Source organism: Bison bison, unplaced genomic scaffold (assembly GCF_000754665.1).
Source record: "Bison bison bison isolate TAMUID 2011002044 unplaced genomic scaffold, Bison_UMD1.0 scf7180017864508, whole genome shotgun sequence".
Lineage (NCBI taxonomy): Eukaryota > Metazoa > Chordata > Mammalia > Artiodactyla > Bovidae > Bison > Bison bison.
In genome coordinates, this window is record NW_011495064.1 from 6,944,703 (window position 1) to 6,965,872 (window position 21,170).

The window sequence follows — 21,170 nt, forward strand, 5'->3', positions numbered from 1 at the left end:
GCGAAGTTCCCCGTTTCTCGCGAGAAACGGGGAACTTCGCGAGCCGGCCGAGAAGCGTGGGAGCGTAATTGTGTAAAATCACTGAGCGGATGTTTATGAAGAATTTATTGTGTAAGGCACGTGCCAAAGGCCTTGCTTGTCTAAAACACTGAAAAACAGCTTAAAAACTCCAAAGCTGCACAAATTTTCCAGATGACTTTTGTTGCCAAATTTCTAAGGCTAATTGATTTCGGTATTTCATGTATAGTCTGTAGTTTTGAAGTTAGTGCATCTGACTACTTGTTTAGATGAGCACTTAAGTGGTACAGCAGTAAATAAAAAGAGAAAATTACTTTTAGGAAATAAAAACTGGGTGATAGTCCATATGAAATTGCCCTGGAAAGGAAGCCTTACTGTTACACGATAAGTTTAGTACACTGATCTCTGACTCATCTTCCTTCTTTGCACAAGAATCTATAATTGCAGGAAGTAGGTTGCTGTCACACAAAGCATGGTGTTAGGCTTGACATACTCTTCTGTGTCCTCTGTTGAAAGGCTTTCTTGGACTGCATTTTAAAACTCTGCTCCAAAATTCAGCCCACAACACAAGTTTTCCTTGAAGTTGGATCTCCTTTCCCTTAACCACTAGGAAACTAGCCTTAAAAGCCTGAAAGGGGACTTCCTTGGTGGTCCAGGGGCTAAGACTTTGTGCTTGCAATGTAGGGGGCCCAGGTTCAATCCCTGGTATGGGAATTAGATCTTGCATGCCGTAAGTAAGACCGGGAGCAGCCAAATGAATAAATAAATAAAAATAAATATTAAAAAACAAAAGACTTGAGGCCTTCCCCTTGTTCCAAGCCTAAAATAAAGGAGATAAGGTATGGTGGTCATGGCGGTGTAGGACCCCCACCATAAGCTCTACAAGCAAAAAAATACTCGTAATTCCCAGAAAAGGTGTTTATTGTTGCATGCTATGTCTTGCCACTTCATTTCCTTCTTCCTGAAGTCCTCCTGCTCCTGGCTCTTGTCCTGGAAAACACCAACTTCATCTTCAAAGTTTAACTCCCTGATCAGGGATCAGAACCCAGGTCCTTGCATTGGGAGCACGGCCTCTTAGCCACTGGACCACCAGGGAACTCCTCAAAAGCTATTTCTTCTGTGAAACCTTTCCTGGTTCCTAAAAGCAAAACTTGAGTGCTCCAAAGTTCCATGTTGCTAGGTAGGCTGCAGCCCATGGGGTCGCTAAGAGTCGGACAGGACTGAGCGACTTCACTTTCACTTTTCACTTTCATGCCTTGAAGAAGGAAATGGCACCCCACTCCAGTGTTCTTGCCTGGAGAATCCCAGGGACGGGGGAGCCTGGTGGGCTGCCTCTATGGGGTCGCACAGAGTCGGACACGACTGACGCGACTTAGCAGCAGCAATAGCAGCAGCAGCAGGGTATGTTTTGCTTTCGCATCAATGTTATAGTAACCAGCAGTACTGCTTTTCAAACATAGTGTTCTGTTTTCTTAATAATATTGTGAGTTTCCTGAGGACCAGGGGTGTGTCTTTGCTGTTTTCACCAGCCTACAGGATCATGTGTGTAATCCATGTTTGTTAAATAAGCAATAGCTCTTTTGTACTATTTGAGTTAAAACTCTTATGATTACTTACAGGCTTATTGCTCAGAGAAGTTTGCAGGCTAATAGGCACTTTCACTGCATCACCGGGGAAGTCCCTCTGGTACCTACATTTTTACTTTGCTCCTTGAGAAATTATACAGTGCAGTGTTATTCTAGAGGACTTCCTTTGTGAGATCCCCCCCATGTTAGCTATAATATTCTTTTTTTTTTTAATTTTTTGGCCATGCCCTATGGCATATGGGATCTTAGTACCCTGACCAGGGATCGAACTTGTGCCCCGTGTGTCAGAAGAATGGAGTCTTAACCGCTGGACCACCAGAGAAGTCCCAATATAATGTTATTCTTAATGGAATTCTAATTCAAAGTTGTAATTAGGAGACACTTATTTAAATGTGTAATCTACCAACCAATTTTATTCATACCTGAGACTTTAGTTGTGTTACCAAGATAGCCTTTTTTTTTTGGGGGGGGGGTGCGCTGTATCTGACAGATATGGTATGGACCTAACAGAAGCAGAAGATATTAAGAAGAGGTGGCAAGAATACACAGAAGAACTGTACAAAAAAGATCTTCACGACCAAGATAATCATGATGGTGTGATCACTCACCAAGAGCCAGACATCCTGGAATGTGAAGTCAAGTGGGCCTTAGAAAGCATCACTACGAACAAAGCTAGTGGAGGGGATAGCATTCCACTTGAGCTATTTCAAATCCTGAAAGATGATGCTGTGAAAGTGCTGCACTCAATATGCCAGCAAATTTGGAAAACTCAGCAGTGGCCACAGGACTGGAAAAGGTCCGTTTTCATTCCAATCCCAAAGAAAGGCAAAGGTCCGTTTTCATTCCAATCCCAAAGAAAGGCAATGCCAAAGAATGCTCAAACTACCGCACAATTGCACTCATCTCACACGCTAGTAAAGTAATGCTCAAAATTCTCCAAGCCAGGCTTCAGCAATACGTGAACCATGAACTTGCAGATGTTCAAGCTGATTTTAGAAAAGGCAGAGGAACCAGAGATCAAATTGCCAACATCTGCTGGATCATGGAAAAAGCAAGAGAGTTCCAGAAAAACATCTATTTCTGCTTTATTGACTATGCCAAAGCCTTTGACATATTTGTGGATCACAAGAAACTGTGGAAAATTCTGAAAGAGATGGGAATACCAGACCACCTGACCTGCCTCTTGAGAAACCTATATGCAGGTCAGGACGCAACAGTTAGAACTGGACATGGAACAACAGACTGGTTCCAAATAGGAAAAGGAGTTCATCAAGGCTGTATATTGTCACCCTGCTTATTTAACTTCTATGCAGAGTACATCATGAGAAACACTGAACTGGAGGAAACCCAAGCTGGAATCAAGATTTCCGGGAGAAATCTCAATAACCTCAGATATGCAGATGACACCACCCTTATGGCAGAAAGTGAAGAGGAACTAAATAAGCCTCTTGATGAAAGTGAAAGAGGAGAGTGAAAAAGATGGCTTAATGCTCAACGTTCAGAAAATGGAGATCATGGCATCTGGTCCCATCACTTCATGGCAGATGGATGGGGAAACAGTGTCAGACTTTGGTTTTTGGGGCTCCAAAATCACTGCAGATGTTGACTGCAGCCATGAAATTAAAAGACGCTTGCTCCTTGGAAGAAAAGTTACGACCAACCTAGATAGCAGATTCAAAAGCAGAGACATTACTTTGCCAACAAAGGTCCGTCTAGTCAAGGCTACGGCTTTTCCAGTAGTCATGTATGGATGTGAGAGTTGGACTATAAAGAAAGCTGAGCACCGAAGAATTGATGCTTTTGAACTGTGGTGTTGGAGAAGACTCTTGAGAGTCCTTTGGACTGCAAGGAGATCCAACCAATCCATTCTAAAGATCAGCCCTGAGTGTTCTTTGGAAGGACTGATGCTAAAGCTGAAACTCCAGTACTTTGGCCACCTCATGCGAAGAGTTGACTCATTGGAAAAGACCCTGATGCTGGGAGGGATTGGGGGCAGGAGGAGAAGGATGAGGATGAGATGGCTGGATGGCATCACCGACTCAATGGACGTGAGTTTGAGTGAACTCCGGGAGTTGGTGATGGATAGGGAGGCCTGGCGTGCTGCAGTTCATGGGGTCACAAAGAGTCGGACAGGACTGAGCAACTGAACTGAACTGTATCTGAATAAAGATATTTTGTTCACATCTTCAGATATTTTAACTTTTTCAGAATAGTATCAATCAGGACAAACCTGGGTCTGCTGCACTGCAGGCAGATTCTTTACTGTCTGAGCCACCAGGGAAGCCCCAAACTCTGCCTCAGTTCAGTTCAGTCACTCAGTCATGTCCCTTTGCGACCCCATGGACTGCAGCACGCCAGGTCTCCCTGTCCATCACCAACTCCCAGCACTTTTAATTTCATTCTTCTTCATAGTTTGTAAAAAAAATCCCTAATAAATAAATATCTTAATGGGTGAGGTTGATAAAAAAAACAGAAAGTATCATTCATTACCCCATTAAAGAATTTTGTATTCATTGAAATGGTTCTTTTTCTCATTTTTTGACTTTATAATATGTGTAGTGGGGAGAAATCTCAGTTTATTAATACAATTTTACAACCTCAAAGAATTCTTCACTTCTTTGTTCTTTTTAATTGTTTAATTAGTCCACCTAATTCCTTGTCTAATTGCTCAAGGTAGGACTTCCAAATACTGTGTCAAGTAAAACTGGCAAGAGTGAGCATCCTTGTCTTCTTCCTGATTTTAGAAGTAAAGCTTGCAGCTTTTCACCTTTGAGTATGGTGTTAGCTAGGGCTTAGCATGAAAGAAAAAGTTAGTCTCGCAGTGGTGTCTGCATTCCCACGGACTTCAGCCTGCCCCGCTCCTCTGTCCATGGAATTCTCCAGGCAACAGTACTGGAGTGTGTTGCCATTTCCTTTTCCAGGGGATCTTCCCAACCTTGGGATCAAACCCTGGTCTCCTGCATTGCAGGCATATTCTTTACCAACTGAGCCACTAGGGAAAGGCTTATCATATATGGCCTTTAATACATTGAGGTATGTTCCCTCTATGCCTGTTTTGTTGAGATTTTTTAACATAAATGTTAATTTTTATCAAAAGCTTTTTCTGCATCTATTTAGATGATTATATGATTTTTACCCTTCGTTTTGTTAGTGTGGTGTATCATACTGACTGCTTTATGGATACTAAACCAGCCTTGCATCCCCAGAAAAAACAGCACTTGATCATTGTGTATGCTCCTTTAATGCATTGTTGAACTTTGTTTGCAAATATTTGTTGAGGAGTTTTGCATCTATGTTCATCAGGGATACTGGCCTTTAACTTTCTTTTCTTGTGGAGTCCTTGTGTGGTTTTGATATCAGGGTGATTGTGGCCTTGTAAAATGAGGTCGAAAGAGTTTCCTCCTCTTCTATTTTTTTGGAAGAGTTTGAGAATGATTGGTATTAATTCTTCTTGGATAGAATTAAATTCACCGGTTTCACTGGTGAAACCTTCTGACCCTGGACTTTTGTTTGTTGGGAGAGGTTTCAATCTCCTTAGTAGTAATCAGTTTATTCAGATTTTTAATTTCTTCATGATTCGGTCTTATTTTTAGGAATGCATCTTTTTCATCTAGGTTGTCCAATTTGTTGGTATATAACTGTTCATAGTAGTCTCTCATTATCCTTTGTATTTCTGTGGTAACTTTTGTAATATTTCCTTTTTTATAGAAAACACTAAAGACTCCATAAAAAGCTGTTAGAACTAATAAATGAATCCAATACTATTGTGGGATGCAAAATCAATGCACAAAAGTTAGTGCATTTCTATGCATTAATAATGAAATTTCAGAGAAATAAGAAAACAATTCAATTTACAACTGCATCAAAAGGAATAAAATACCCAGGAATAAATTTAACCAAGGAGATAAAAGACTTGCACACTGAAAAGTACAAGACATTAAGGAAAGAGATTGAAAAAGACACACAAAAAAGAACCATATCCCATGCTCAAGGACTGTTGCTTGCTGTTGTTCCGTTGCAAAGTTGTGTCTGTCTCTTTGCAATCCTAGGGACTGTAGCCTATGGGATTTCCCAGGCAAGAGTACTGGAGCTGGGCCATTTCCTTCTCCAGGGGATCTTCCAGACCCAGGGATCAAACCCACATCTCCTGCATTGGCAACAGATTCTTTACCACTGAGCCACTGGGGAAGCTCAAGGACTGGAAGAATTAATATTGCTAAAATATCCATACTACCCAAAGCAGTCTACAGAGTCAATGCAATCTCCATTAAATACTAATGACAATTTTCACAGAACTACAATGAATAATTCTAAAATTTGTATGGAACCACAGAAGACAAGATTGCCAAAGCAATCTTGAGAAAGAACAAAGTTGGAAGTATCATGCTTTCCAACTTCAGGCTATATCACAAAGATACAGTAATGGTATGATATTGGCAAAAAACATGTAGATCAATAGAATAGAATAGAGAGCCCAGAAATAAACCACACACTTATGGTCAATTAATCTACAACAAAGAAGGCAAGAACATACAATGGAGAAAGGACAATCTCTTCAAAAAATGGTGTTGGGAAAACTGGACAGTCACACTGCAGAAGAGTAAAACTGGACCACTGCCTTATACCAGACACAAAAATGAACTCCGGATAAAGACTTAGATCATGTAAGACCTGAAACCATAAAAATCCCTGAAGAATACATAAGTAGTAAGCTCCTTTACTTATTACTTATGTATTCTTCTGGGACTTTTATGGTTTCAGGTCTTACATGATGTAAGTCTTTATCTTGAATTCATTTTTGTGTATAGTATAAGTAGAAAGCTCTTTTACCTAAAGCTGAAACTCCAGTACTTTGGCCACCTCATGCGAAGAGTTGACTCATTGGAAAACACTCTGATGCTGGGAGGGATTGGGGGCAGGAGGAGAAGGGGACGACAGAGGATGAGATGGCTGGATGGCATCACGGACTCGATGGACGTGAGTTTGAGTGAACTCCAGGAGTTGGTGATGGACAGGGAGGCCTGGCGTGCTGCCATTCATGGGGTCGCAAAGAGTCGGACACAACTGAGGGACTGAAATGAACTGAACTGAACTGAAGCTCCTTTACATAGGTCTTGGTGATTTTTTTAAAATCTGATACCAAAAATAAAAGCAACAAAAGCAAAAATAAACAGTGGGATTACATCAAACTAAAAAACTTTCACAGAGTAAGGGAAACCATCCACAAAACTAAAAGGTAACCTATGAAATGGGAGAAAATATTTGTGAATCATATATCTGTTAAAAGGTTAATATCCAAAACAAATAAAGAACTCATATAACTCAACAGGAAAAACAAAACACAAAAACAGGACTTCTCTGGTGGTCCAGTGGTCAAGAATATGCCTGCCAGTGCAAGGGACACGGCTTTGATCCCTGATCCAGGAAGATTCCGCATGCCCTGGAGCAATTAAGCCCGTGCCCCACAACTACTGAGCCTGTGCTCTAGAGCCCGGGCTCTGCAACAAGAGAAGCCACTACAGTGAGAAGCCTGAGCATGGCAACGAAGAGTAACCCTGCTCCTGGCAGCTAGAGAAAGCTTCGCAGCAACAAAGACCCAGCTCAGCCAAAAATAAATGAATAAACATTAAAAAGAAAAAATCTGATTACGAAAAAATTCGGAAGTTCTGAACAGACATTTTTCCAAAGAAGAGTTATGGGCGGTCAACATATACATCAAAAACGTGCTCAGCATCACTAATCACCAGGGAAATACAAATCGAAACCACAGTGAGATGTCACCTCAAACCTGCGAGGGTGGCTATTGCCAAAAAGACAACAAAGATGTTTTGGAGAGGATGCAGAGAAAAGGGAACTCTGTGCGCTGCTGGTGGGTATGTAGACTGGTGTAGCTACTATGGACATTTGTATGGCGGTTCCTCAAAAAATTAAAAATAGAACTACCATAAGATCCACAATTTCACTTCTGGAAATTTATCTAAAGAAAACGAACACCCTGATTTGAAAACATGTAGCAACCCCAAGTTCATCGCAGCACTATCCACAGTAGCCAACCTAAATGTCCGTTGATGGATGAAGAGATCAAAGCTGTGGTGTATATGCACAATGGAATATTATTTAGTCATAAAAAGCGAAATCTTTCCATTTGCAGCAACCTGGACCTTGTCTCATTATGCTAAGTGAAATAAAGCAGACAGAGAAAAGAGCTTACCTTGTGTGACCTCTCCTGTGTGTGGAATCTAAAAAGAAACAAATAAAACCAAGCTCAAAGGTACAGAGAACAGATAGATTGTGATTGCAGGGGTGGGAGAGAGGTGGCAGTCAGGGGTGGAAAACAATGGATGAAGGGGTCAAAAGTTAAAAAGATAATAATTATAAATGTACCTGCCCAGCATTTTCATGTCTAAGTATTTATCCTGCAGATAAACCTCCATATAACTTAAAGGGATCGAAAAAAAAAAAAGCTCATCTCAAGACTTCAGGTTCAGGATGAGCAATTTAAGACATGCATTTTATTTGCACTCCCAAGTTGTAATATAAGTTAACATTTTGAACCTCACCACACTTGTTCCTTGGCTAACCATGAAAGTATTTGAGTCTGTGACCCCTATTTGGAGGATTCTGTCTTGTTAGTGGGCAGCCCTGAGGCAGTTCTGTGGTCAGGAAATTTTGAGCCAGGTCAGAGGGATTTTTCCAGTAATCATGTACAGATGTGAGAGTTGGACAAAGGAAATCAATCCTGAATATTTCCTGGAAGGACTGTTGCTGAAGTTGAAGCTCCAATACTTTGGCTACCTGATGTGAAGACTCATCAGAAAAGACTCTGATCCTGGGAAAGATTGAGGGCAGGAAGTAAAGCGGGTGACAGAGGATGAGATGGTTGGATGGCATCACTGACTCAATGGACATGAGTTTGAGCAAACTTCTTGAGATAGTGATGGACAGTCCAGCACTGGTGTGCTGCAGTCGCAAGACTTAGCGACTGAACAACAACAGAGCGACCAGTTAACGAGCAGGATCACAGGTGGCCTTGCCCCTTCCTCCTTCCTCACTTTCTCCACGCCCTCTCCTAACCCCGAGTCTGCTTCTACATGTTGGACTCAAGGCAGGAGCCCTGGCTCCAGGAGCCCAAGTGCAATTTCTCAAAGTGAGTCACAGCCATCAGTCAGTCAAGCTGTGGGCTCTGTCCCTGGGTGGGTGTTGCACCACACGGCCCTGCGGAATGCCGTGGGCTCCAAAGGGGTCCAGAATACAGGGCTGGAGGACCAGGCAGGGCTCTGATGAGTGGCCCATTGTGGACACATTGACCTTCACTGTCAAGGCCTCCAGTGGTTCCTTGAAGCTCATTCACACCCTGCTTCCCTGCCTATCGTGGGGGGCAGGAGGAGGCTTGGCCGGGGGGGCAACCCCAGGCCACCTCACCTGAGGTCTCAGCATCTTCCTGGGGCCCGCCCTGGAGCCTGGCTCCTTTCTTTCCTCCTTCCTCTACTTTGTTACCTTTCCTCTAACACAGTGGCTCCCTCACCTTGATATGTGTGCTCATCGTCTGAGGAAGTTCTTACAAAATTTCCCTGGGCCTCACCCACAAAGATTCTAATTCCAGGGACCTGGTGGGACCCCTGGGCTCACATTTATAACAAGCCCACAGCTCCTCAGAGGAGCACTCTTTCTGTAACACTGGAGAGGACCCCTTCAAAGGATGGAAGAGCTTTAGGACAGCTTCTGTTGTCTGCTCTGCAAACTTCCCAAGGCCACGAAAAGACAAGCCCTGGACCTGCTTGTGTAGGGGAGGGGTGTGAGATAATGTGGTCACCGATAGGAGAACAAAGTAGGATTTCACAACATGCTTGCCTGCTAAGTCGCTGCAGCTGTGTTGGACTCTGTGTGACCCTGTCACGCGAGTGTATGTTTCTCAGTTCTTTGTCTCGTCACAACAAAGATTTGGAGCAACGGACATTAAGGCCCTCGGCGCGTCACAGCTCTTGGGTCTTGGACAAACCGTGCTACAGCTCTTAGGCAAATCAGTGTTACAGCTCTATTTTATTTAGAAGATAGTAGGAGAGTGAGTGAGAGAGAGAGAGAGAGACAGACAGAAAAGAGCGCACGCACGCGGGAGAGAGAGTCCGTGAGAAAGTGCTTTGGCTCCTCCTTTTATATGTTTTTTCCTCCACCTGGGCCTGCCCTATGCAAATTAGGCTTAGCCAGGAGTGCTGTTTGTTCTGCCTGAAGTCTTCACTCTGGTCCTCGGACCTTCCTTTGACCTTCCTTGTCTTTTAGCCACGGCCATTTTGGACTCCTTTTCCCTATTGTACCTACCTAACAGTACCAACCATGAAAACAACTACTATTAACAACTACATGATTTCCATTAAGGTCCTTTGCCAGACAACGGACCCAACCCAATACTCAGGTTGGGTCAAGGTGAATGTGTCTTGGAGAATTTTAGTAAGCTATGATTTATTCATTCATTCATTCATCACTGTGAGTTCACAAACCTAAAAGTCACAACCCCTACCATCAGGAAGGTCCCTTGTCTAGGAAAGGGGGTTTTAAGCTTCTTTAGAAACTTTTTAAAATCCCAATGGAATTCTAATGTGCATATAGTCCACATGGAAATCAGATAAGTGATGCTTTCATCATGGAACCCAGTTTTATAATTTTAAACTGGTAATATCTGTTCTGAAATCCTTGTGGCTTCCCAGGTGGCACTACTGGTAAAGAGCCCACCTGACAACGCAGGAGACACAAGAATGAAGGTTTGATCCCTGGATGGGCAAGACGTCCTGGAGAAAGGCATGGCAACCCACTCCAGTATTCTTGCCTGGAGAACCCCATGGACAGAGGAGCCTGGTGGGCTACAGTCCATAGGGTCTCACAGAGTCCAACATCGTCCATAGGGTTGTTAGGTAGGTAGAATAAGGAAAAGGAGTCCAAAATGGCGGTGGCTAAAAGACAAGGAAGGTCAAAGGAAGGTCCGAGGACCAGAGTGAAGACTTCAGGCAGAACAAACAGCACTCCTGGCTAAGCCCAATTTGCATAGGGCAGGCCCAGGTGGAGGAAAAAACGTATAAAAGGAGGAGCCAAAGCACTTTCTCACGGACTCTCTCTCCCGCGTGCGTGCGCTCTTTTCTGTCTGTCTCTCTCTCTCTCTCTCACTCACTCTCCTACTATCTTCTAAATAAAATAGAGCTGTAACACTAATTTGCCTAAGAACTGTAGCACGGTTTGTCCAAGACCCAAGAGCTGTGACGCGCCGAGGGCCTTAATGTCCGTTGCTCCAAATCTTTGTTGTGACGAGACAAAGAACTGAGAAACATACACTCGCGTGACAGTACTACTCTGAGTAAATTTTCTTTTTTTTTTTTGGCCATGCTGTGTGGTATGGGGGGCCTTAGGTCCCCAACCAGAAATCAAACCCACGCTCCCTGCATTGAAAGCTTGGAGTCTTAACCACTGGATTGTCAAGGAAGGCCCTCTCTGAGTAAATTTTCTGGATTTAGCTTTATTTCACTATGAATTTTTAAATTTTTATGGGCTTCTCTGGTGGCTCAGATGGTAAAGAATCTGCCTGCAGTGCAGGAGACCCAAGTTCTACCCCTGGGTTGGGAAGATCCTCTGGAAGAACAAATGGCCACCCACTCCAGTATTCTTGCCTGGAGAATCCCCAAGACAGAGGAGCCTGGTGGCCTACAGTCTACGGCGGTTGCAAAGAATTGGACATAGCTGAGCAAATAACAAACAAAAAAAAATTGTAAAAAAACTCCTCTATTTTAGAACTTCTCTTTAATGCGCGTATCTGACTTCATTGGTGGAAAAACAAATCTTAGAAGCTTAAGTGAAGCCTAGGTCTCCAGGTCTGCAAAGCCTTCCGGGTTTGGTTTGGGGTGTTAGGAGCACGTCAAGAGAGAACAAGGCACACACCCGGTGGGACAGGACAGGGCTTTGCTGGGCTCCCTGGGGCCTGTGGCGACACCTCAGCCTGGCTGACCCCAGGTGGGTCGTACAGAACCCAGAGGCGCACACTCCAGGGTGAACTTCCACTTGCTTTATTCAATCTGAAAACATCTGGTGGCTTCTAGAGAGAAGAGATCTCTCTAGGCTCGTGAGTGCGTAAGTCACTTCAGTCATGTCCAACTCTTGCAACTCTATGGACCATAGCCCACCAGGCTCCTCTGTCCATGGGGATTCTCCAGGCAAGAATACTGGAGTGGGTTGCCATTTCATCCTCCAGGGGATCTTCCCAACCGAGGGATCAAATCCCTATCTCTTGTGTCTTCTTCACTGGCAGGAGGATTCTTTGCCATTGAGCCACCTGGGCAGCCCATGATTCTCTAATTAATATTTCTAAATGGATCAGTGGAAACTGCCTTACAACCATCTGAAAATTTAGCGCCAGTATGTGAAACAGATAGGTTACCAGATGGTGAGAAATTGTGAGGTTGGATATTTACCAAAATACTTATAGACCTTTCTCTATCCTACTGAAATAAGTGACTGTGACATCCTACGAACTTCATAAATGCATAGATTTGTAAATGGTTGTTAAATGCTCACAAACAGGGGTGTGTATAAGGCTTTGCTGCTGGTGTAGCCTGCAATTTGTAAGTTCTTAAATGCATTCCTAATACAAGGTCATCCAATGATTATACTTTGTGTTAGCAGAGCCTGTTATGCAATGTCATAGTTCATCCTGGTAAAATGTCTTCCATTTTCTCAAGCTTGTGTGTTGCACTGCTTTTCTGGAAGCAAGTAGTACATTAATTCATTTATATAATGAGGGGCTTTTCTGAGGACATTAAAAAAAAGAGGCAAGGTTTTTCAACTGTCCTTCATTAATCCTACTTAGATAATCACTTGTACCTTTGGGGCTTCCCTAGTGGCTCAGATGGTAAAGAATGCCTGCAATGCAGGAGACCCAGGTTCAATCCCTGGGCCGGGAAGATCCTTTGGAGAAGGGAATGACAAGTCACTCCAGTATTCTTGCCTGGAAAATTCCATGGACAGAGGAGCCTGGCAGGTTACAGTACGTGGGGTTGCAAAGAGTCAGACACAACTGAATGACTAACACTTGTACCTTTAGAGGGAACCTAAGAACAGCCTGGTGGGCTGCCGTCTATGGGGTCGCACAGAGTCAGACACGACTGAAGTGACTTAGTAGCAGTAGCAACTAGGGACTTCCCTGGTGGCTCAGTGGATAAGAATCAGCCTGGCAATGCAGGGGACACAGGTTCGATTCCTGGTCTGGGAAGATTCCACATGCTGTGGAGCACCTAGGCCTGTGCACCACAACTGCTGAGCCTGCGTGCTGCAAGTACTGAAGCCTGCATGCCTCGAGCCTGTGCTCCACCATAGGAGAAGCTGTGCAAGGAGAAGCCTGTGCACTGCAACTAGAGAAAGCCCGAGCAAAGCGATGGAGACCCAGCAAGGTAAAAAAAAAAAAATCATAAAAAAAGGAGGCATATGACAGGCTCTTTTACCAATATTCAAAATGTTCTATCTCCTTCCTTAATTTTCAGTTAGTCTTTGAACATATGTGCTTATGGACAGGCAAATAAATATAGCAGCATTTTGTAGGTAACTGTTATATTTGTCTTTCTGAGAATTTTTCTGTTTCATCTAGTTATCTATGTTGACAAATGAATGTTCATAATATTCTCTTAGAACTCTTTTTATTTCTGGAAGGTCAGAAATAATGTCACCTCTTGTTCCTGATTTAGTAATTTGAGTTCATTTTCTCTGGTCAATCTAACTGAATGTTTGTCAGTTTTTTCTGTGTTTTCAAAGAGCCTATTTGCATTGATTTTCTCTATCATTTCCCCTATTCTCTCTCTCATTTATTTCTGTTTTAAGCTCCATTACATATGACTTTCTGCTTGCTTTGGGTTTAGTTTGCTCATCTCTTCCGAGTGAAAGTTTAGGTTATTGATTTGAGATTATTCTTTTTTAATGAAGGCATTTACTGGTATAAATTTTGCTCTAGGCACAGCTCTACCTGCATCCTGTTTGATATGTTTTGGGTATGTTTTATTTTTCATTTTCATTCATTTCAAATTATTTTCTAATTTTTCCTTATTTTTTAAAAAATTTTTGACCCATAAGTTATTTAGAAGTGAGTTGCCTAATTTCCACATATTTGTGAATTTCCCAAATTTATTTCTGTTACAACTTCTAATTTAATTCCACTGTGTTTGGGGGACACACTTCTCATGATTTCAATTATCTTAAACTTATTGAGAACTTTAAAAGTGTTCTTTTCATTTCAATCTAATGGACCCTCTTTAAATTTCTTGTAAAGCAGGTTTGCTGACAAATGCATTCTCCTAATTTTTTGTTTGTTTATCTTGCAATGTCTTAATTGCTTCTACATTTTTTTTTGAAGTACAGTTTTCCTAAATGTAGAATCCTTGGGCTATATTTTCTGAATATTAATATTTTCTGGATATTGGTTAATGAATGGTCTGAGATTTTCTTAGGTGCCTTGAACCATTACATCTCCTAGCCTTTGTTTAAGGGCTCTATGTACACAATGGGGCATGTTTTTTTTCAATGTTCCGGAAGACAGTTTACAATTCTGCCTTAATTTTCCTTTCTGAGTTGTGCAAAGCCTCAAGGTTATTGTGGGTGAGATATCAGGGCCTTTTCAGTTCTGTGCGGGCATGTACCTTTAGAGTCCCAAGAATACACTGGAGCTGGATAGGAGGGGAGTATGGGGGAGAATGGACACCTGTATACGTATGGCTGAGTCCCTTTGACGTTCACTTGAAACTATCACAACATTGTTTATTAATCAGCTGTACTCCAATACAAAATAAAAAATTAGGGGGAAAAAAAGAATATGCTGGAGGTTTTCAAAGTCCCTATACTTTAATTCATCAGCTTTCCAAGTTTTTTTGATCAGCTTCTTATTTGCTGCAAATATTAATACTACTTCAGTACAGTACAGTTCAATCACTCAGTCGTGTCCAACTCTATGCAAGCCCATGGACTTTGGCACGCCAGGCCTCCCTGTCCATCACCAACTCCCGGAGCCTACTCAAACTCACGTCCATCCAGTTGGTGATGCCATCCAACCATCTCATCCTCTGTTGTCCCCTTCTCCTCCTGCCCTCAATCGTTCCCAGCATCAGGGTCTTTTCCAATGAGTCAGGTCTTCGCATCACGTGGCCAAATTATTGGAGCTTCAGCTTCAGCATCAGTCCTTCCAATGAATATTCAGGGTTCATTTCCTTTAGGATTGACTGGTTGGATTCCCTTTCAGTCCAAGGGACTCCCAAGAGTTTTTTCCAATACCACAGTTCAAAAGCATCAATTCTTTGCTGCTCAATTTGCTTTATAGTCCAACTCTCACATCCATACATAACTACTGGAAAAACCATAGCTTTGACTAGATGGACCTTCGCTGGCAAAGTAATGTCTCTGCTTTTTAATATTCTGTCTAGGTTGGTCATAGCTTTTCTTCCAAGGAGCAAGCATCTTTTAATTTCATGGCTGCAGTTAACATCGGCAGTGATTTTGGAGCCCAAGAAAAGAAAGCCTGTCACTGTTTCTATTGTTTCCCCATTTTTTGCCATGAAGTGATGGTACTGGATGCCATGATCTTTGTCTTTTGAATGTTGAATTTTAAGCCAACTTTTTCACTCTCCTCTTTCACTTTCATTAAGAGGCTCTTTAGTTCTTCTTCGCTTTCTGCCATGAGGGTGGTGTCATCTGCATATATGAGGTTATCGATATTTCTCCCGGCAATCTTGATTCCAGCTTGTGCTTCATCCAGCCTGGCATTTCGCATAAAGTATTCTGCATAGAAGTTAAATAAGCAGGGTGACAGTATAAAGGCTTGATGTACTCATTTCCCAAGTTTGAACCAGTCCGTTGTTCCATGTCCGCTTCTAGCTGTTGCATCTTAATCTGCATGCAGGTTTCTCAGGAGGCAGGTAAGGTGGTCTGCCTTCCCATCTGTTGAAGAATTTACCACAGTTTGTTGTGATCCACACAGTCAAAGTCTTTGGTGTAGTCAATAAAGCAGAAGTAGATGTTTTTCTGGAATTCTTTTGCTTTTTCTATGATCAACTGTATGTGGGCAATTTGATCTCTTGTTCCTATGCCTTTTCTTGAACATCTGGAAGTTCTTGGTTCACGTATTGTTGAAGCCTGGATTCATACAATACTTATGTACATACAATACAACTTCAGGCAGCTGACAAATATAAAAATTGCTGGTTATTTTAAACAAATATCCCTAGGGAAAGGCTAGTCCCACTAAACAAGCTCTGAATGAGGTCAAACAAAGATAAACTCTATTGTGTTTCCAGGGAACTTCCAGACAGCTTAAATAACGCAGTTCTCTGGGAATGGGGCATTATCGGGTGCTCTGAGCCCATCATGCTAGACTGAGCTGGTTGCTAGATAACTGGTTTTCATGACTATTACAATTGCAAGGCGGTTTTTTTTTTTTTTTTTAACCTTTGGTAAATGTTCAATAGCAGATTTTTAAAATTTATGTGCTACTGTGCTGTGAGGCATGCGGGATCTTAGTTCTCCAACCAGGGATGGAACCCATGCCCCTGCAATGAAAGCTCAGAGTCTTAACCACTGGATGCCAGGAAAGTCCCAGGCTGGTGTTCTTTTTTTTAAATTAATTATTTATTTATTTTTGGTGGCACTGGGTCTTCACTGCTGTGCTGGAGTTTTCTCTTGGTGTGGAGAGCAAGGCCATCTCCTTGTTGCGGTGCACAGGCTTCTCCTGTGGTGGAGCTCAGGGTCTAGGCGCACGGGCTTCAGTAGTTACAGCGCGTGGCCTCAGTAGCTGTGGCGCACGGGCCTAGTTGCTCTGATACATGTGGAATCTTGGCACGTGGAATCTTTTAGGACTGAACCCACGTTCCCTGCATTGGCAGGCAGGTTCTTAGCCACTGCACCACCAGGGAAATTCCCAAGGTTGGTTTTAAACTCTGGAGCTGGGGAGACGTGGAGGGAGGGAGGGTGTGTCAAAAAAACCACAAAGCTTGCTGTTTTCATGGAGATTTGGCCATTTTTCTTGAATTAATGCCTTTCAGATTGTTGCAAAACTTTGGCTAACTTCCACAGATCTGAAAAGTTGATTTGGTCTGTTTCCTGGGAGTGTTTTTATTGCTTTTGTGGAGATTTGGCTTTCAGAGGTTCTTAATTGGCTAATCCAGAAGTTTTCTTTCTCTGTGTATTACATTTGATAAACTTACCTTCATGTTAACTTGCCAAGATGAAAGATTCTATATCAAGAAGCGATGAAAAAAAAAATTACAGGGAACTAAGACAGATAGGGAACTAGCATGTGACACTAAGTAAAAACTAGTGAATAAGGTTATCGATAATGACTTTTAATAGAGAGGAGTCAGACTGCCCATTGACCAGCGTACTATTCATTTAAAATATGTATTGGAAGATACTGTGTCCCAGGGCGGCCCTACCTGTATGTGGACTGGTGCCAGTCTGTAAGCTGCTTGTCAATGGTCTGCCAAGGGACAAGGGGCTTGTGCCAGAGGGTAAATCAATCTACTGTTTCCTTTATCAAAAAAAAGCTTTGACATAAAAAGAAAAAAATTCAGCTGAACTGAGTAGTGTGCTTAGTGACAGGGACCATACTTTGCATGAGGCACTCTATTGCTGTTGTTTAGTCGTTAAATCGTGTCCCACTCTTTGCAACCCCATGGACTGTAGCCCACCAGGCTCCTCTGTCCATGGGATTCTCCAGGCAAGAACACTGGAGTGGGTTCCATTTCCTCCTCCAGAGGATCTTCCCAACCCAGGGATTGAACCCATGTCTCCTTCATTGGCAGGCGGATTCTTAATCACTGAGTCACCAGCAAAGCCCATGAGGCACTGTATGGGAAGGTGCAAAGATAGATCAGATACAAGATTATTTACAATTGAGTAGCAGGGATAAGGTGCACATTTTTCTATGTCTCATTACTGGGCAAGTTTTAGTACGTATCAGAGAAGCTCCAAATAATAAGAGAACTTTCTAGTGGAAAAATCTGGTGATGCTTAAAGGAAGCAGTGATATGAACTAAAATTTGAATGATGTTGAAAAAAAAACTTTTAGGGAGAAAAATATTATTTTTCAGCTTTATTGAGGCATAATTGACAAGTGAAAATTGATGTATATGGTGTATGATGTATATGGTATTGATGTATATTGTACAATATGGTGATTCGATATGCATTGTGCAATAATTACCAGTCAAGTTAATGTAATAATCTCATGTAACTACCCAGGCTTCCCAGGTGGTGCTAGTGGTGAAGAACCCGCCTGCCAAAGCAGGAGACATAGAGGCATGGGTTTGATCCCTGGGTTGGGAAGATTCCCCTGAAGGAGGGCATGGCAGCCCACTCCAGTATTCTCGTCGGGAGAATCCCATGGACAGAGGAGGCTGGTGGGCTACAGTCCATGGGGTCGAAAAGAGTTGGACACGACTGAAGCAACTTAGCACTCACCCACATAACTACCATTTTAAAAGCAATTTTCAAGGATTAAATATAGTATTACTAACTCTTTTCACCATCTTGTACATTACATCCCCAGAATTTATTCACCTTATAACTGAGAGTTTGTGCTTTTTGACCAACATTTCCCTATTTCCCCCACCACTCAGCCCCTAGAAACCACCAGTCTACTCTCTGTTTGTACAAGTTTAATTTTTTTTTCTTCTTTTTAATTCATTTTTTACTGGAGAATAATTGCTGTGCAATAGTGTGTTAGCTTCTGCTATACATCAGTATGAATCATCTATATGTGAGTTCAGTTTTTTTGGTTTTAAATATGTCATACCATATTTCTTGTCTTTGTCTTTCAGTGCCTGGGTTATTTTACTTATCATAATGTCCTTTAGCTTCTTTTATGTGGTCACAAATGGCAAAATTTTCCTCTTTTTTATGGATGAACTATGTGTATTCTTTATCCATTCATCCACTGACAGACACTTAGGTTGTACCATATCTTAGCTATTGTGAATAGTGTTGAATGGATGAAGATATCTCTTCAAGATGAGGATTTCATTTCCTCTGGTTATACAAGCACAAATGAGATTGCTAGATTGTATGCTGTGTGCGTGTGTTAGTCGCTCAGTTGTATCCAACTCTTTGTGACCCCATGAACTGCAGCCCACTGAGATCCTCTGTCCATGGAATTCTCCAGGCAAGAATACTGGAGGGGGTTGCCATTCCCTTCTCCAGAGGATCTTCCCGACTCAGGGATTGAACTCAGGTCTCCCACAGGAGAATCTCCCACAGGCAGATTCTTTACCATCTGAGCCACCAGGGAAGTCCAGATTGTATAGTAGTTCTATTTTTAATTTTTTGAGGAAACCGCATAACATTTTCCATAGTGGCTGTACCAGGTTACTTTCCCACTAACAGGGTTTTCTTTCTCCACATCCTTGCCAACACTCATCTCTTATCTTTTTGATAACAGTAGTTCTAACAGCCGTGAGGCAATATGTCACTGTGGTTTTGATTTGCATTTCCCTGATGATTAATCTTTTCATATACCTTTTGACTGTATGTCTTCTTGGAAAAACTGTCTATTTGGATCCTCTCCCACTGTTTAATTGGGTTATGAGTGATGTTTAAGATTTTGATGGGGTTGATAAGATGAAAAGATGAGGCATTTGATGTAGGACATAGTATAAGAAAAGATTTGGAAGTGGGAAAATGAGGGTTGTGTTTGGAGCCTAGCAAGTAGCCAATTTTGAATAGTAAATAGGTATAGAAGTTAGAGTGAGATAAGGTCAGAGTGGTCATGTATGGATGTGAGAGTTGGACTATAAAGAAAGCTGAGTGCCGAAGAATTGATGCTTTTGAACTGCGGTGTTAGAGAAGACTCTTGAGAGTCCCTTGGACTGCAAGGAGATCCAACCAGTTCATCCTAAAGGAGATCAGTCCTGGGTGTTCATTGGAAGGACTGATGCTGAAGCAGAAACTCCAATACTTTGGCCACCTCATGCAAAGAGTTGACTCATTGGAAAAGACCTGGATGCTGGGAGGGATTGGGGGCAGGAGGAGAAGGGGACGACAGAGGATGGGGTGGCTGGATGGCATCACCAACTTGATGGACATGAGTCTGAGTGAACTCTGAGAGTTAGTGATGGACAGGGAGGCCTGGTGTGCTATGATTCATGGGGTCGCAAAGAGTCAGACACAACTGAGTGACTGAACTGAACTGAACTGACTGAAGGTCAGAATGTATTTGAGGCCAAGTTACATAGGACTTGTATTCCATACCATGAAGTTTACCCTTGACTTGGTAGACAAGAGGGACCCACTGACATTTTTTTAAACCAGGAAATGACATGATTCTACTTTGATTTAGAAGATTAACCTCATATCTTTGAGGACCAGACATCTACAGAGGATGAGACTGGAGTGAACGAAGACTAAGGGACTATTTACATAATAAGAGACCAATAGGATGGACTGAACAAGGGTATTGGCGGCGGGATCTGAGTGGAATGACAGTGTATAAAGAGCTGTGATTGAGGCAATATTTATAGGTTTTAAAACTGCTCAAATATGAACAACAAGGGAAAGAAAGGGTGCTTGGAAGGATGACAGTGCGAAGCAAAGGTAGAGAAAGCAGCAGGAAGAACTGGTTTGGTGGGACAATGATGAGTTGGCTTGGATTGAGTTTGAGGTGCTTGGCAAGTCACTCATGGAGAAATGTGCACTGGAAAGGTAGGTCAGCAGCTAGAGACAGGTGAGGTCTCGGATCCTAATTTGAGAGGTGACAGCATAAAGATGATGAGGGAGCCATAAGGACTGAAATGCCCAGCAAAGGAAACCATTTGATGAGAGAAGGTAGAAGACCTTGAGGGGAAGGAGTAGTGGTTGGGAAGGGCAAGAGAATGAAGAGGAGGCATTGGAAGGAATAAGACTGCAAGGACATTATTGACTGTAGGATTGGGGGCTATAAGTATATGCCCTTTTAAGTCACGTGAGGAGAAGCAAGACTGGGAATGAAGGTTCGATCCCTGGGTCAGGAAGTTCCCTTGGAGAAGGAAATGGCAACCCCCTCCAGTATCCCAGGAAATCCCATGGACAGAGGAGCTGGTGGGCTACAGTCCAAGGAGTTGAAAAGAGTTGGAGAGGACTGAGTGACTAAACAACAACAATGTAGGATTGAGGGAAACATTTTCTTTCTTGGAGTGGGGGAGCTGGGAAAGTGTGTAGGGTGAGGAGACAGAACCAGGGATAAGTGGAGATAGAGGGTGGAGGTTAGAGTGAGTGAGTGAGTGGTCAGGTCTGCAAAAAGTTGCAAAAAGGTGGGATCGACAAGCTTAGAAGAAAAGGGGTATATACCTTCTTTCATCACAGGAGAGGATGAAATGGCAAGTTTGGATCCAAAGACAGATCAGGAAGCCGAAGGCATTCTCTGTGGGCAACTCACATTTCTCAAGAGAACGGAAAGTGAGGTCACCAGAGACTGCGATGGGGCGGGTGTGGGGTTTTGAGGATAAAGGAAAGAACTGAAACAGCTGCTGGGGACTGAGACTCCGAGTAGGCTGGATATGGGCAAACGGATTTCTGAAGATCACT